The sequence below is a fragment of the Lactuca sativa genome, chromosome 4, assembly GCF_002870075.4.
Source record: "Lactuca sativa cultivar Salinas chromosome 4, Lsat_Salinas_v11, whole genome shotgun sequence".
NCBI classification, from domain to species: domain Eukaryota; kingdom Viridiplantae; phylum Streptophyta; class Magnoliopsida; order Asterales; family Asteraceae; genus Lactuca; species Lactuca sativa.
In genome coordinates, this window is record NC_056626.2 from 108,410,381 (window position 1) to 108,427,799 (window position 17,419).

Here is a 17,419-nt window from a genome sequence, read left to right on the forward strand (position 1 = left end):
CATTGTTTGTCATAGTTCGATGGAGCATGTGTGGTTTACCGGCACATCGAATAGGTGACTGTAACAATGAAGGCACCATGTAGATTTGCATGGTTATTCACACCCACTTTGTGATCCTCGGCATCCCAGTCACAAACGAGAGGGGCATATCGAGATTTAAACATGCCATTGAAAAAGTTCAATGAATCTCTAAGGAAATCTAGGAATTCTCAATACATTTAAAACTTAAGCTTATGTTTTTCATGGTGAAGAATTAGTGAATCGTCATTCACTTACCTCCAAATTATTTGCATGTTGGATTACGACATCCCTTTTCTAATGTGTGAATAATGTTGTTGGGTCCTAGCCCTAATTTTTCACTTAGGGTGTTTAATTAGGGATTTAATTCTAATCAAACTTTGTTCCTTTCTATTTGTAGATGTCTAACGCGAACAACGTTGTTGCTAGCTCATTCACGCAAATGAGCCTTTGTCAAAAAGTAACTTTTGACAGATCGAACTTTAGTGAATGGATAAGATACATTCGCATGATTGCACGCTACGAGGACAAAGAGTATGTCCTCGACGAGAAGCTCGGAAAGATCAATCCAAAAATCGCTACTCCCAAAGAAATGGCTGTCTTTGAAAGCCATGAGCGTGATGCAACGAAAGTCCATTGCATTATGCTAGCCACAATGAACCCCGAATTCCAAAAGTCCTATGAGGACATGTATCCGTACGAAATGCATAAAGACTTAATGGAGAGATACCACCAAAGCGCGAGGCAAGAACGCTATGAGATCATCACGCACATGATCACCGCTAAGATGGGAAGTGGAGAGTCTCTAACCGCGCACTTGCAAAAGATGCAAAGATATGTTGATCGTCTTCGCAAGTTGAATGTTAACTTTGGGGAAGATTTGGCTATCGACATCGTTCTTCACTCCTTTCCCTCGTGCTACAACCAACTTAGGATGACCTACCACATGAACAAGGAAGAGGTGACCCTAAGCAAACTCCAAGGGATCCTAAGGACTGCTGAGAGCAACCTCAAGGACAAGTCTGTTGCATTAACTCCCAATCCACCCGTGGCTCCTCTTTTGGCTATTGGGCAAGGAAGAGGCAAGAAGAGGAAGGATCCTTCAAAGAGCCACCACAAGGGAAAGTCCCAAGATGGTTCCTCTTCTAGTGGGACCAAGGTTGGCCCTGCTAAGCCCAACTCAAACCCAAAGGAGGCAGAGTGCCACCATTGCCACAAAATAGGGCATTGAAAGAGAAGCTGCCCGGAATATCTGCAAGCCATCAAGGATGGGAAGATCAAGCCGTCTTTCGCAGGTATTTACACAATTAAATCTAATGATTCATCTCATGCTATTTCTTGGGTTCTTGATACACGATGTGGTTGTCATATTTGTTCTGGTTTGCAGGGACTAAGAAGAAATAGGGATGTGGAGCGTGGAAGAATAAATCTAATCATGGGGAACAGAAGATCGTCGCCTGTCACCAAGATTGGAGTGTATTCTCTAGTGCTTAGTAATGGATTAGGTTTAGATTTAAATAATTGTTGCTACTCGCCAGATATGGCAAGAAACATCATTTCATTTCATGGTTTATTTAGACAAGGATTTAGATATTCATTTAATAATGAGAATGGTTCGATTTATGCTTATCTAAAAGGTGATTTATATTTTGAAGCAATGCCTTGTAATGAAATTTATGAAACTTTTATGGTTGTAGATAACCTAGGAAATGATGTGTTGTGTATGGATTCTTCCAATAGTATGGATAAAGCATGCTTGTGGCATTGTCATCTTGGACATGTCAACAAGAAGCGCATAGCCCAACTCCAAAAGGATGGAGTATTGGAGTCATTGACCTTAGGGAAGATGACACGTGCAAATCTTGTTTACTTGGAAAGATGACCAAGTCACCCTTAACTGGCACTTGTGAGAGGGGTGAGGGTTTATTGGATCTCATACGCACCGACGTGTGTGGGCCCTTTAGATCCACCACAAAGGATGCGAATCGCTTCTACGGGACTTTCACCGATGATTATAGTAGATATGGGTGTATTTACTTAATCAAGCACATGTCAGAAACGTTTGAAAAGTTCAAAGAGTTCAAACACGAAGCTGAGAATCAATTGGGCAGGAAAATCAAGATGCTTCGATCCGATCGAGGAGGAGAGTACCTAAGACTTGAATTCCACGACTATCTCAAGGAATGAGGAATAGTTTCGCAATTGACACCAGCTAGGACATCACAGTTGAATGGTGTGGCAGAAAGGCGTAATTGAACTCTATTAGACATGGTTCGTTCTATGATGAGTCGTGCTTCACTACCTATCTCATTCTGGGGGTATGCCTTAGAGACTGTCGCCCATATCCTTAACCGAGTCCCTACAAAGAAGGTTGCCAAAACACCTCCCGAGATGTGGACAGGGAAAGCTCCCTCATTGGCACATATCAAGGTTTGGGGCTATGAGGTTTTCGTAAGACGAGAAACTCATGACAAGCTCGAACCTCATAGTGAGCGATGTATTTTCATCGGCTATCCGCAGAAATCCTTTGGATATCTATTCTATAGGCCGAGTGATAATGTTGTCTTTGTTGCAAGGAGAGGGGTTTTCCGAGAGAGAGAACTCATAAACCAAGGAGACAATGGGAGGCAAATCGATCTTGAAGAGATTCAAGAGTCGAGTGATGAAGGAACCTCTATCGCTGGCACTCAACCCGAGGAGGAAACTCCGGTTGAACCAACTGACAAGTCCTTACCTCTTAGACGTTCCGAAAGAGTTAGAGTTGAACCCCAGTTTTATGGTTTTCATATTACTACTAAAGGGGAAACGTATATTAGTGATGGTACACTAATAAATCTAGATGAACCTAATAGCTATAAGGAAGCCATGGCAGTCCCAGAGTCTGCAAAATGGAAAGAGGCGATGGACAGCAAGATTCAGTCCATGTATGACAACCAAGTTTGGAATTTGGTTGACAATGTGCCCGGACGTAATGCGGTTGGGTGCAAATGAATCTTCAAGAAGAAGACCGACGTGGATGGGAATGTGCACACGTATAAGGCTCGATTGGTTGCGAAGGGATTTACTCAAACTCTCGGAGTTGACTATGATGAGACCTTCTCGCCAGTTGCTAAAATAAAGTCTATTAGGGTGATGCTAGCCATTGCTGCATTTCATGATTATGAGATATGGCAGATGGATGTCAAGACCGCTTTCCTTAATGGGAAGTTGGCTAAGGATGTTTACATGGCTCATCCAGAGGGTTTTTTCGATGCGAAGCATCCCAATAGAGTGTGCAAGCTTGAGAAGTCAATTTATGGACTTAAGAAAGCATCTCGCAGATGGAATCTTTGCTTTGATGAGAAAGTCAAAGAGCTTGGATTTACACGAAGTGAAGATGAATAATGTGTATATGTCAAAGCCAGTGGGAGTATAGTTAGCTTCCTCGTTTTGTAAGTCGATGACATACTACTCATAGGAAACGACATCCCGACTCTGTAGGAGGTTAAGTCCTGGCTCGGGAAGTGCTTCGCTATGAAGGACCTTGAAGAGGCTACCTATATTTGGGAATAAGGATAGTGAGAGAACGAAGTAAGAGACTAATAGGAATTAGTCATAATACTTACTTGGATAAGGTACTAAAATGTTTTAGTATGGAAAACTCGAAGAAGGGAAAACTAACGATACAAAGTAATGCCAAATTGAGTAAGACTCAAAGTCCGAGTACAGAAGTCGAGATAGCTGAGATGAGCCGAGTACCTTACGCTTCCGCAGCAGGATCGATCATGTATGCTATTACTTGTACTCGCCCTGATGTGGCCTTTGCTTTGAGCATGGTCAGTAGATATCAAGGGAACCCTGGCAGAGCTCATTGGATCGCAGTAAAGAATATCCTTAAGTACCTTCGGAGGACCAAGGAATGGTTTTTGGTCCTTGGAGGGAGTGATGACTTAAAGGTGCAAGGGAATAGTGACGCCAACTTCAAGACCAATAGGGACAACTACCATTCGCAGTCGGGCTGGGTCTTTACCCTTAATAGAGGAGTAGTTACTTGGAAAAGTTCCAAGCAGGAAACCGTAGCTGATTCAACGTGCGAATCAGAGTACATTGCATCGAGCGAAGCGTCAAAGGAGGTGATATGGTTGAATAACTTCATTTGTGACCTTGGAGTTGTGCCTTCCATAAAGGAGCCTATGGAAATTTTTTGTGATAATGAAGGAGCGGTTGCCTTGACCAAGGAACCGAGGGATCATGGTAGATCTCGGCATATCGACAGAAAATATCACTTTATTAGACATCGAGTAGAAGAAGGACACCTCGTAGTTAAGAGGATATCGTCAGAGGATAACCCAGCAGATCCACTTACGAAGGGACTGAGTAGGGTTAAGCACTTGCAGCACGCTAGGAGCATTTGGGCTGAAGGATGATATTGGTTTGGATTAGATAGTTTGGAAACTTGTAATAGATAAATGTAATTGGCATTTGATGATTAAATAAAGGAGTATTATTTAAAGGTTTTGTCTTATGTTAATTGTTTGAATATTGTTTCAGTTTGCATCTTTTGACTTCCAGAATAATTGAGTTTATTAAGAATAATCGAATTATTCAAACGGTCCACAATCGTTCATATTTTGGAAGTAGGTATGAGTGAAGACTGTAGTGAATTGGTGTGTAGATTGTCTGAAAAGTATTAGACATAACAAAAGTTTGTTACAACATTCATGAGTGCTTATGAAAGAGTTTTGAGCATTGGAATAAACCCACGCTTGCTGGAATCACTTTATGGAATGTACCGCAAGTGATCGCAAGACGATAATATCATATGGTCTTAAAACCAAGATATATGGTTTATTGTTTACTAATTGGTTGTGCATTGATAATGCGAAATCGCAACAGTAAATTGATTTCATAAAACGCATTGTTGTGTATAGTTGATTAGTGAATAGTAAATGCATATAATTCGAAGTTTATCTATTACTTTTATCCTAAAAGGGTAAAAGTGATATCAGGGCCCCTCGATGATTTGATTTAACTTATGTGCCGGGCTCGTTCAGGACTGAATTGATGTGTTCAATTAAGTTCTATGTCAAATGAATCTGAGATTGAGAAACTAACTGCTAGACAATGAGTATGGAAATGTTTCATGAGATTGTCAGCGTGATATCAAAACAGAGGACTATATGATCCCTTGTCTAAAGGACAAGCAGATCAGAGTTGGCAGCAAAGTATTAGAGCTACGATTGCTAATTGGATTCTAAAGTCATATATGAGATATAGTTACTAGACTTATCCAAGTGGGAGACTATTGGAATAGCATCTAAGCCCGTAACTGTATTTGGTATGTACTTGACCCGGTTGTGCATGGTCCTTTTGGGTTGCCTTCACCAAAGCAACTTGACAAGGTAATTTAAGGAGAAAGAGAGGGTATTATGATTTATTAATATATTATAAGAATAATATATTAAAGGTGAAATCATATTTATTTAATTAGTATTAGTCATAAATTAATTAGTAATTAATTTGGTGGCTAAAAGAGATTAATTAAATAAAGGGGTATAAAATGTCAAATGTATGATAGTTGGGTTTTTGGGCTAAGGAAGCCTTAAGGATTAAAAAGGGAACGAAATTATGATGGGGATCCATCATATTTTCGTCCAAGGCCTTATTCCAGAAGACTCCTTGGGCTGTTTGGTGGTTAAGATGTCCATTAGGGTTTAGACTGAAACCCTAGTAGCCTGTAAGTATAAATAAGACCCCTAGGCTATAGGAATCGGCTACACATGCTTCTAAGAGAACCCTAGGGTCGATTTCCAGCAACTCTCAACCTCTCTCATATTGCCTTCTTGCTTGTGGGGTTTCTGAACCATTAGAGGAGTTACAATTGTGACTCTAAGCTCAAGATCAAGAAGATTACAAGGATTTCAAGCTACTTGGAAGAGGTAAACACTTAGATCTGTTTTCATCATGATAATTTTGAATTATATATGTTAGATCTAGGTTTGCAAGTCTTGGAATCAAAGCATGTACAATAGAGAAACCTAGATCCAAGCTTTAGGGTTTGTATGAGCACATAGGATTGTTTCTTATACCTAAAACCCATCACTCTCGCATCTGCTCGTTAATTGGCTCAGTGTCTGTACCTAAGCCGGAACCAGAACTTGAACCTCCTCCTTGAGTGCTCATCACCAAACCGAAATACAATCATGCAAATAATCAGAATATACTAAAAAATCCTCATCCCACAAGCTTTCTAGATTCTTCAAGACTCTCCCCAATTCGAGTATGGATCATGTTCTTTCAGTAGTACAAGCCCAATACTACCTTCCATACCTCTCCACACTTTCCTCAGGAATCATCCCGAAACCTCTAAGTCACCTTCTCAAACTGATGCATCCTTTTATCGCTAAACAGCGCAAGTAAACTTACTAAAGAATTTCCTAGGCTCTCCCAAGTTCTCGACCTCACCCTGCCCTCAGCGGCTGAAAGGCTCTCACCAATGTCAACTAGCTACCTCATGAATATAGTCACATGCAACAAAGGTCAGATAATCTTTCGAGTAAAATACTCAACTCTAGAACGGTTGGACTCAAACAAGAGTTGCGTAATAGGGTCTGATCTATCACTCTGAGATTATTTAACCTGTACCACTTGTGACTCAGCATATTCACTTAATAGTTGATCCATATCGCTAAGAACCCCACAAAGCACAAAGCAAGCAACATTCAAACAATGAAAAATCTAACCAGCATACACTAATCAAGCCATTCGATCCACTTATCTGAAAACCATACTACTAGGCAATACTAATAGCTCATACAGTCAGGCATATAAAGGCATATCTCCTATCATAAAATCCTGAGCAAATCATTAGCCCTAATCTAGCATGCAATTCTCATAATCATATCGTATATCATAATAAACTTGTATTGGTATTCTGGGAACCATATACTTGTGCTTGGCCGATTGCACGCATCACACCCCTTTCTTTGATTAGAAACCCCTTTAATATAAAATTTTTTATGAAAAATTTCACCAAACCCTCAGTTTGAGTTCAGGCACACCTGAGAGTATGCCCGAATCCCTCAAACTACCGCTTTGATACGAACTTGTAACATCCTAAAATATGAAGGTCAAGATTTCATTTTTAAAACAACTAAAATACTCATTTATCATTTACTCAAATCCTTAAAGATATTTTAAAATAAAAACAGTTATCAGAGTATAATCCCAAAATCTCAAGCTTGCGGAAAATATGGGTGTATGCGTTGCGATCAAGCCAAACCCTTCCCTTTCGAACCGAAAGTACCTGAAACCATAAATAACAACTTGTAAGCACAAAGCTTAGTGAGTTCCCAAAATACCACATACCATACATAACACACAAATCATACATATCAAACATGCAATAGGAGGTTCTATGTGCTAACCATAGTCTTGCCATTATGCCACGAGCCATATCATGGTATTTTCTTGCCAGGCTGGGGAGGCAAAACCCTGGGTTTTATAGACAAGTGCCAGGAGCCGCCTCCCGGTCTTCCTTGCAAGCATCACAAAGGCAACTAGCATACAATCTACAACTACTTATCTAATTAACTACTAGAGTCCAAACTTTAGTCTTGCATATAGATTTGCAAGGAGCCACATCCGGGTTTTTTCATACAAATGTCAGGCGCTACTCCCTAGTCTTCCAATAACGTAAACCAAATGGGCAGCATTGGTGCCTTCAACCGATTATACAGTGAGGAGACTCACCTTAAACAGTTGAACCCACAAATAAATCTTTGACTGCACATCCGCTAAGATCCCCTCACTACAATCACAAATAATATCTAATTAATGATTTGATCCTGACTCACACTAAGAGTCCAAATCAGGTTAAAAGAACTTTTTACCCTTCCTCTAACTCGTCCTAAGGCCAAGGCCTAATCTAGGTGACCTAAAAGCCCAAAATCTAACGCAAGCACTCAAGGCCCAAATATGGCCCAATTTTCCAAATTTGGCCCAATCCCTTTCATGGGACTTAACCTAATAGTGTCTAATAAAGTTAAAATATCCCAACCATAAAATCCAGATAGCCTAACATGGCCCAAGACAACCAAGCCCATCATAGCCCATAGCCGAATCCCAAAACAATGAAATCCAAGCATGTTGACTACACGGGGCGTACTTAGCTTGTACGCTCAACGTACTACATGAGAGGGTTGTATGCGCAGTGTACACAATTGTACGCCCAATGTAGTCACTAATCGTGGCTAACTTTTCTAATTCAGCTCTTAACCCGATAAGACTTTTATCTAAACTCATATCCGACTTCCCCATGGTGGTTAATCACATAAAGTTGCCAACTTTGTGTGCATAAATGGCTTAATGGGGCTCTAGAGATCAAAGGAGGTTAATAAATGACTTAATAGTTGCATGAGACCAAAACCACCATAATGTTTGCACCTTTATGCACAAGGAACCTTTAACATATCCAGATCTATAAGGCTAAGCTCCAAAAACATCCTTAATTCCCGATCACCAACCAAAAGGACCAAAATGAACAAAAACATGCCAAGGAGAAGACCTAAGAAATGAAATGGCATGGTTTGAACTTTATACCTCACAACCCACCAAAAGAGGATGATAAAGCTGGATCTCAAAGCCCTCCTCCGAAGAACAAGTCTTCAAACTTCTTCTAGATACACAAAACCCTCCGCAAAAAATTCACAAGACCTCAAGATCACCAAACATGGGCGATGGAACAAATTAGGTTTTTTAGGATATGGAGAGTGGCTAGGAAATGATAAAAAGAGGCTAACATATGGCTTCTATAGGGTACAAATTGAAAAATAGGATTTTCTTACCTCACCCTCGTAAGCCATGCGTACTCCTCGTACGCCCAACATATGAGGCTACGGACTCGCGACTAACATCCACTAGTACGCTAAGTGTACACCTGATGAGCGCCCGCGTACTAGCTTCTCATCTAGTACGCCAAGCGCAACCTATTGTACGCCCCACGTACTACTTACAAGGGCCAACATGTAATTCTTGTAGATACGAAGGGCAGCCAGGAACTTATCCATTTCCAAGCGTTACATTTATAATTGTTAAATGTTCAAAATTGAAACCAATATTTAATTAAAAATAAAAAACACAAAAGCAACCTCAAATAAATGCTAAAAACCTTAAAAAAACAAAAAACAAAAAAAATAAAAAAAAAAACTGAAATACCAAGTATATGTTGTTCTAATTTTCTTTTACTTTAAAAAGTTTTTTTAAATAAAAAAAATCAAAAATAAATAAAAAAACCAAAAAAAATGGAAAAGAAAATAAAAATCAACTTAAAGGTGTGCGATTATTTCCTCAAGTTTGTATTACGTTCCACGGTCGTGCATAATATGTGAATGCATAAAGTCCAAGTAATCAAGTTTGACGTTTGCGCCATTCATGAAATGAATGATGGAGAATTGTGTTGTAATAGTGTCTAAGGCTGCAACTATATTAGGCAAGTATTTAACCAGGTTGTGCATGGTCCTTTTGGGTTGCCTTCACCATAGCAACTTGACAAGATGATTTATTATGAGAGAAGGAATATTATTAATATATTATGAGAATAATATAAGGAATAATAATACTATTATTTGGTTAATATAATTCATAAATTAATTTGGAATTAATTTGGTGGCTTAAAGAGATTAATTAAATAAAGGGGCATAAACTATCAATTGTATGATAGTTGGACTTTGGGCTATAAATCCCTTATGGATAAAGGTGGACGATTTCTAGGGCTTAGGATAGGCTTAGAATTCGTCCAAAGGCTTATCAATTAGGGTATTGGATTGCTTAGGGCCTAAGTTATCCAATTAGGGTTTAAGGGTCAATTGTATGATAGTTGGACTTTAGGCTATAAATCAGCGAGTAGATTGGTTTCTATTGAATTGATGCATTGGTTGCTTGTTTGATGCTTGCTAAATTCGAATTTTATGTTTATGTCTGATGGACTCGGCGAGTCCAAGCGTCAGAAAGAGCAAATATCGGGATTTCTTGCTGTTTATCTTTGAGATACTTGCTTTTATCATATTAGATCAATATAAATCCGATTTTATGATATATATGAGTATATTCTTGATCTAATTGAAGATATTTATCAATTAATAAAATATTTATTTCCTTATGTGATAATTAATTAATTATTTTGATTAAATTGGTAAATTGTTTTGCAAGAAATTATTAAATAAATCAAATATGGATAATTATGTGATTAAATGTTAATTTAGATTATTTGTTATTTGATCCTCTATGTTTTGAAAAGTTTAAAACTTGCTCTCAAGTTTTGAAATTTATGTTTTGTGATTAAAAGTTTAATTTAGACAATTTAAATTTCAAACCCTAGAATTTTACAAGTTTAAAATTCAACCCTATACTATTATAATATTACAAGATTAATATATATATATATATATATATATATATATATATATATATATATATATATATGTATAATTAAGATGCTAGTCTTACCGTTAGTAGGCCTCATTCACGAAGCCGGTCTATAAGGTGGGTATAAGGTTGCGGCCTATAAAATGGCACTTAATGGGTGTACACTCACACCCACCGCTTGCTTGATCGGTGAAGGGTCGTTAGCCGAACGGGTAGGATAAGGCAACCTCATCTTCTCATTAAAAGTATAATATGAAATACAAAGTAACTACATGTTTTTCAAAATTCCCAATCTTAGTTACTTTAGGAAAAGTGAATTGATGCAATCCCATGAAATTACACTTTGCATCCTTGCTAAGAAGTTAGTGGAGCGTGTGTGGTTTACCGGCACACTAATTGGTTCTAAGCAAAGGTGGCAAAGGGTGATTCATTGTTTATCATAGTTCGATGGAGCGTGTGTGGTTTACCGACACATCGAATAGGTGATTGTTACAATGAAGGCACCATGTGAATTTGCATGGTAATTCACACCTACTTTGTGATCCTCGGTATCCCAGTCACAAACGAGAGGGGCATATCGAGATTTAAACATGCCATTGAAAAGTTTCAATGAATCTCATCTAAAACTAGGAATTCTCAATACATTTAAAACTTAAAGTTATGTTTTCATGGTGGAGAATTAGTGAATCATCATTCACTTACCTTCAAATTGTTTGCATGTTAGATTATGGCATCCCTTTTCTAATATGTAAATATTGTTGTTGGATCCTAGCCCTAATTTTTTTTTATTGGGTGATAATTAGGGATTCAAATTCTAATCTATCTTTGTCCTTTCTATTTGTAGATGTCGAACGTGAACAACGCTGCTGCTAGCTCGTTCACATTGATGAGCCTTTTCCAAAAGGTGACTTTCGATGGGACGAACTTTAGCGAATGGATAAGATACATTCGCACAATTTCTCGCTACGAGGACAAGGAGTATGTCCTCGATGAGAAGCTCGAGAAGATCAACCCAGAAATCGCTACTCCGGCTGAAATGACTGCTTTTGAGACTCATGAACGTGATGCGACGAAGGTTCATTGCATCATGATAGCCACAATGAACGCCGAATTCCAAAAGTGCTATGAGGACATGTATCCGTACGAAATGCACCAGGACTTGTTGGAGAGATACCACCAAAACGCGAGGCAGGAGCGTTATGAGATTTTCACTAACATGATTTCCGCCAAAATGGGTCATGGAGAATCTCTAACCATGCACCTGCAAAAGATGCAAAGGTATGTCGATCGTCTTCGCAAGTTGAATGTTGACTTTGGGGAAGACTTGGCGATCGACATGGTGCTTCACTCTTTGCCTCCGTGTTACAATCAATTTAGGATGACCTACCTCATGAACAAAGAAGAGGTCACCCTAAGTAAGCTCCAAGGTCTCCTTAGGGTTGCTGAAAGCAACCTCAAGGATAAGTCTGTTGCACCCACTCCCAATCCACCCGTTGCTCCTGTTTTGGCCATTGGGCAAGGAAGAGGCAAGAAGAGGAAGGCCCCGTCTAAGAGCCACCGCAAGGGAAAGTCCCGAGATGGTTCCTCTTCTAGTGGGACCAAAGTTGATCCCGCTAAGCCTAACCCTAACCCAAAAGAGGCAGAGTGCCATCATTGCCACAAAATAGGGCATTGGAAGAGAAGCTGCCCAGACTACCTGCAAGCCATCAGGGAAGGAAATATCTAGCCGTCTTTCGCAGGTATATATACAATTAAATCTAACGATTCATCTCATGCTATTTCTTGGGTCCTTGATACCGGTTGTGGTTACCACATTTGTTCTGAATTGCAGGGACTAAGAAGAAATAGGGATGTGGAGCATGGAAGAATAAATCTAATCATGGGGAACAGAAGATCGTCGCTTGTGACCAAGATTGGAGTGTATTCTTTAGTGCTTAGGAATGGTTTGTGTTTAGATTTGAACAATTATTTATATTCGCCAGAAATGGCAAGAAACATCATTTCATTTCATGGTTTGTTTAGACAAGGTTTTAGATTTTCTTTTAATAATGAGAATGGTTCTATTCTTGCTTATCTAAATGGTGTCTTATATTTTGAAGCAATACCGTGTAATGGAATTTATGAAACTGTTATGATTGTAGATAACTTAGGAAATGATGTTTTATGCATGGATTCTTCCTATGGTATGGATAAAGCATCCTTGTGGCATTGTCATCTTGGACATGTCAACAAGAAGCGCATAGCCCAACTCCAAAAGGATGGAGTGTTGGAGTCATTCGACCTTAGGGAAGATGACACATGCGAGTCTTGTTTGCTTGGAAAGATGACTAATTCACCCTTCATTAGTACATGTGAAAAGGGTGAGGGTCTATTGGACCTAATACATACCGATGTATGTGGACCGTTTAGATCAACCACGAAGGATGGAAACCGCTTCTATGTGACTTTCACCGATGACTATAGTAGATATGGGTATATCTACTTAATCAAGCAAAAGTCAAAAACGTTTGAAAAGTTCAAAGAGTTCACGAATGAAGTGGAGAATCAATTGGGCATGAAAATCAAGATGTTTCGATCCGATCGAGGAGGAGAGTACCTAAGTCTTGAACTCCACGACTATCTCAAGGAGTATGGAATAGTTTCACAATTGACGCCACCTAGGACACCGCAGTTAAATGGTGTGGCAGAAAGGCGTAATCGAACCTTGTTGGACATGGTTCGCTCTATGATGAGTCGTGCTTCACTACCTATCTCTTTTTGGGGGTATGCCTTAGAGACTGCCGCCCATATCCTTAAACGAGTCCCTACTAAGAAGGTTGCCAAAACACCTCACGAGATGTGGACAGGGAAAGCTCCCTCGTTCGCACATATCAAGGTTTGGGGTTGAGAGGCTTTCGTAAGACGAGATACTCACGACAAGCTAGTGAGCGATGTATTTTCATCGGCTACCCGCAGAAATCCTTTGGATATCTCTTCTATAGACCGAAGGACAATGTTGTCTTTGTTGCGAGGAGAGGAGTTTTCCAAGAGCGAGAACTCATAAGCCAAGAAGACAGTGGGAGGCAAATCGAGCTTGAAGAGATTCAAGAGTCGATAGATGAAGGAACCTCTACCGCTGGCACTCAACCCGAGGAGGAAACTCCAGTTGTACCGATTGACGTGTCATTACCTCTTAGACGTTCCGAAAGAGTTAGAGTTCAACCCCAGTTGTATGGTTTTCATATTACTACCGAAGGGGACACGTATATTAGTGATAGTACACTATCAAATTTAGATGAACCTAATAGCTATAAGGAAGCCATGGCAGGCCCGGAGTCTGCGAAATGGAAAGAGGAAATAGACAGCAAGATCCAATCCATGTATGACAACCAAGTTTGGAATTTGGTTGATAATGTGCCCGGACGTAAGACCGTTGGGTGCAAATGGATCTTCAAGAAGAAGACTGACGTGGATGGAAATGTACACACATATAAAGCGCGATTGGTTGCGAAGGGCTTTACTCAAACTCTCGGAGTTGACTATGATGAGACCTTCTCGCCAGTTGCGAAGATAAAATCTATTAGAGTGATGCTAGCAATTGCCGCATTTCATGATTATGAGATTTGGCAAATGGATGTCAAGACCGCTTTCCTTAATGGGAAGTTGGCTGAGGATGTTTACATGGCTCATCCAGAGGGTTTTGTCGATCCGAAGCATCCAAATAGAGTGTGTAAGCTTGAGAAGTCCATTTATGGACTTAAGCAAGCATCTCGCAGATGGAATCTTTGCTTCGATGAGAAAGTCAAAGAGTTTGGATTTGTACGAAGCGAAGATGAATCATGTGTATATGTCAAAGCCAGTGGGAGTATAGTAAGCTTCCTCGTTCTGTATGTCGATGACATACTACTCATAGGAAACGACGTCCCGACTCTGCAGGAGGTTAAGTCCTGGATCGGGAAGTGCTTCGCTATGAAGGACCTCGGAGAGGCTTCCTATATTCTGGGAATAAGGATAGTGAGAGAACGAAGTAAGAGACTAATAGGACTTAGTCAGAACACTTACTTAGATAAAGTACTGAAATGTTTTAGCATGGAAAACTCAAAGAAGAGAGAATTACCGATACAAAGTAATGCCAAGTTGAGTAAGACTCAAAGTCCGAGTACCGAAGCTGAAATAGCAGAAATGAGCCGAGTTCCATACGCTTCCGCAGTTGGCTCAATCATGTATGCTATGACTTGTACTCGCCCTGATGTAGCCTTTGCTTTGAGCATGGTTAGTAGATATCAAGGGAACCCTGACAGAGCTCATTGGATTGCGGTTAAGAATATCCTTAAGTACCTTCGGAGGATGAAGGAATGGTTCTTGGTCCTCGGAGGGAGTGATGACTTGAAGGTGCAAGGGTATAGTGACGCCAACTTTCAGACCGATAGGGACAAGTACCGTTCGTAGTCAGGCTGGGTCTTTACCCTGAATGGAGGAGCAGTAACTTGGAAGAGTTCCAAGCAAGAAACCGTAGCTGATTCAACGTGTGAATCAGAGTACATTGCAGCGAGCGAAGCGTCGAAGGAGGCAATATGGTTGAAGAACTTCATCGGTGTTCTTGGAGTTGTACCTACCATAAAGGAGCCCTTGGAGATTTTCTGTGATAATGGAGGAGCGGTTGCCTTGACCAAGGAACCGAGGGATCATGGTAGATCTCGACATATCGATAGAAAATATCACTTTATTAGACATTGTGTAGAAGAAGGACAACTCGTGGTGAAGAGGATATCATCAGAAGATAACCCAGAAAATCCGTTTACGAAGGGACTGAGCAAGGTTAAGCACTTGCAGCATGCTAGGAGTTTTGGGCTGAAGGATGATATTAGTATAGATTAGATAGTAGTAGAAACGTGTAATAGATAAATGTAATTAACATTTGATGATTAAATAAAAGAGTATTATTTATGAGTAATGTTACTGTCTTATGTTAATTGTGTAACTATTGTTTCACTTTGCATGTTTTGACTTCCAGAATAATTGAGTTTATTAAGAATAATCGAATTTTTCAAATTGTCCACAATCGTACATATGTTGGAAGTAGATATGAATGAAGATTGTCATGAGTTGGTGTGTAGATTGTCTAAATGGTATTAGACATAGCAAAAGGTTGCTGCAACGTTCATGAGTGCTTATGAAATGGTTTTGAGCATTGGAACAAACCCGCGCTTGCTGGAATCACCTTATGGAATATGATAAATAAAGGGTGATCGCAAGACGATAATATCATATGGTCTTAAAACCTAGATATATGGTTTGTTATTTGTTAATTGGTTGTACATTGATAATGCGAAACCGCATCAATAACTTGATTTTATAAAACGCATTATTGTGTATAGTTGATTAATGAATAAGTAAATGCATATAAATCTGAGATCGAGAAACCAAATGCTAGACAAATTGGTTCCATAGAACTGTCAACATGATATCTAAACAGAGGACTGTACGATCCCTTATCTAAACGACAAAATTGATTAGATCAGAGTTTGACAGTGTCTTTGGGAGCTACGATTGCTAATCGGATTATACTTGTACATATAGTTACTAGACTTATCCAAGTGGGAGATTGTTGGAATAGTGTCTAAGGATGCAACTATATTAGGCAAGTATTTGACCCGGTTGTGCATGGTCCTTTTGGGTTGCCTTCACCATAGCAACTTGACAGGATGATTTATTATGAGAGAAGGAATATTATTAATATATTATGAGAATAATATAAGGAATAATAATATTATTATTTGATTAATATAAGTCATAAATTAATTAGGAATTAATTTGGTGACTTAAAGAGATTAATTGAATAAAGGGGCATAAACTGTCAATTGTATGATAGTTGGACTTTGGGCTATAAATCCCTTATGGATAAAGGTGGACGATTTCTAGGGCTTAGGATAGGCTTAGAATTCGTCCAAAGGCTTATCAATTAGGGTATTGGATTGCTTAGGGCCTAAGTTATCCAATTAGGGTTTAAGGGTGAAACCCTAGGAGCCTTACAAGTATAAATAGACCCCAAGGGTTAAGGAAATCGGCACTTGTGATTTAGAAAGAAACCCTGGCCGATTTTGATCCCCTATCCTCTCTCTCAAATCATCATCTTGCTAGTTGGTGTTTGTAAGCCATTAGAGGAGTGACAATTGTGACTCTAAAGCTCCAAGGACAAGAAGATCAAACAAGTGATTCAAGGTAAACTTCTAATTCTGATTTCTTGTTGTTATTATACTCTATTAGTCATTAGAAGTCTTGGGTTCAATGCATGTTTAATTAGAGAAACCTAGATCCAAGCATTAGGGTTTGCATGTGCACATAGGAATGTTCATATGGCTAAAATCCATCAAATTGTTCTCGCGTTTCCTATCATTTTTTTTTGGCTTTCTATAGAATCTGGAACACACACACACACACACACACACACACATATATATATATATATATATATATAGAGAGAGAGAGAGAGAGTTAGGTTCAAATGTGGCTTCACATCTATTGTGCGAACGTGTGGACAATGTTATTCTGTGAGAATGACAAAGAAAATATGTTGTTTAGTAATATAAACACATTCAATCTTACATAATTATTGTTATTAACACATATTTTCACTAATTAAATCATCTATAAAGTTATTATAGACTTTTTATTATTATTTTCATTCTGTCAGAATATTTATTAAGTCGTATTTTGTCAGAATGAAAGTGAGTGAAAAACGATGTGTGAGAACAAAAATGAATAAGAATTAGTGAGAACGCATGAAAATGATGATATTTATGTAATGTCGAACGTATTCACATTATTAAATAACTTATTCTCTTAGTAATTCTCATAAAATAACACTGTCCACACGTCCGCACAATAATTGTCCATCTACATTATAACTTCGCATTATATATATATATATATATATATATATATATATATATATATATATAGTTATTTTGTTCTAACTATCTATTGTGTATATATAGGATTGATTGTGGACCAAACA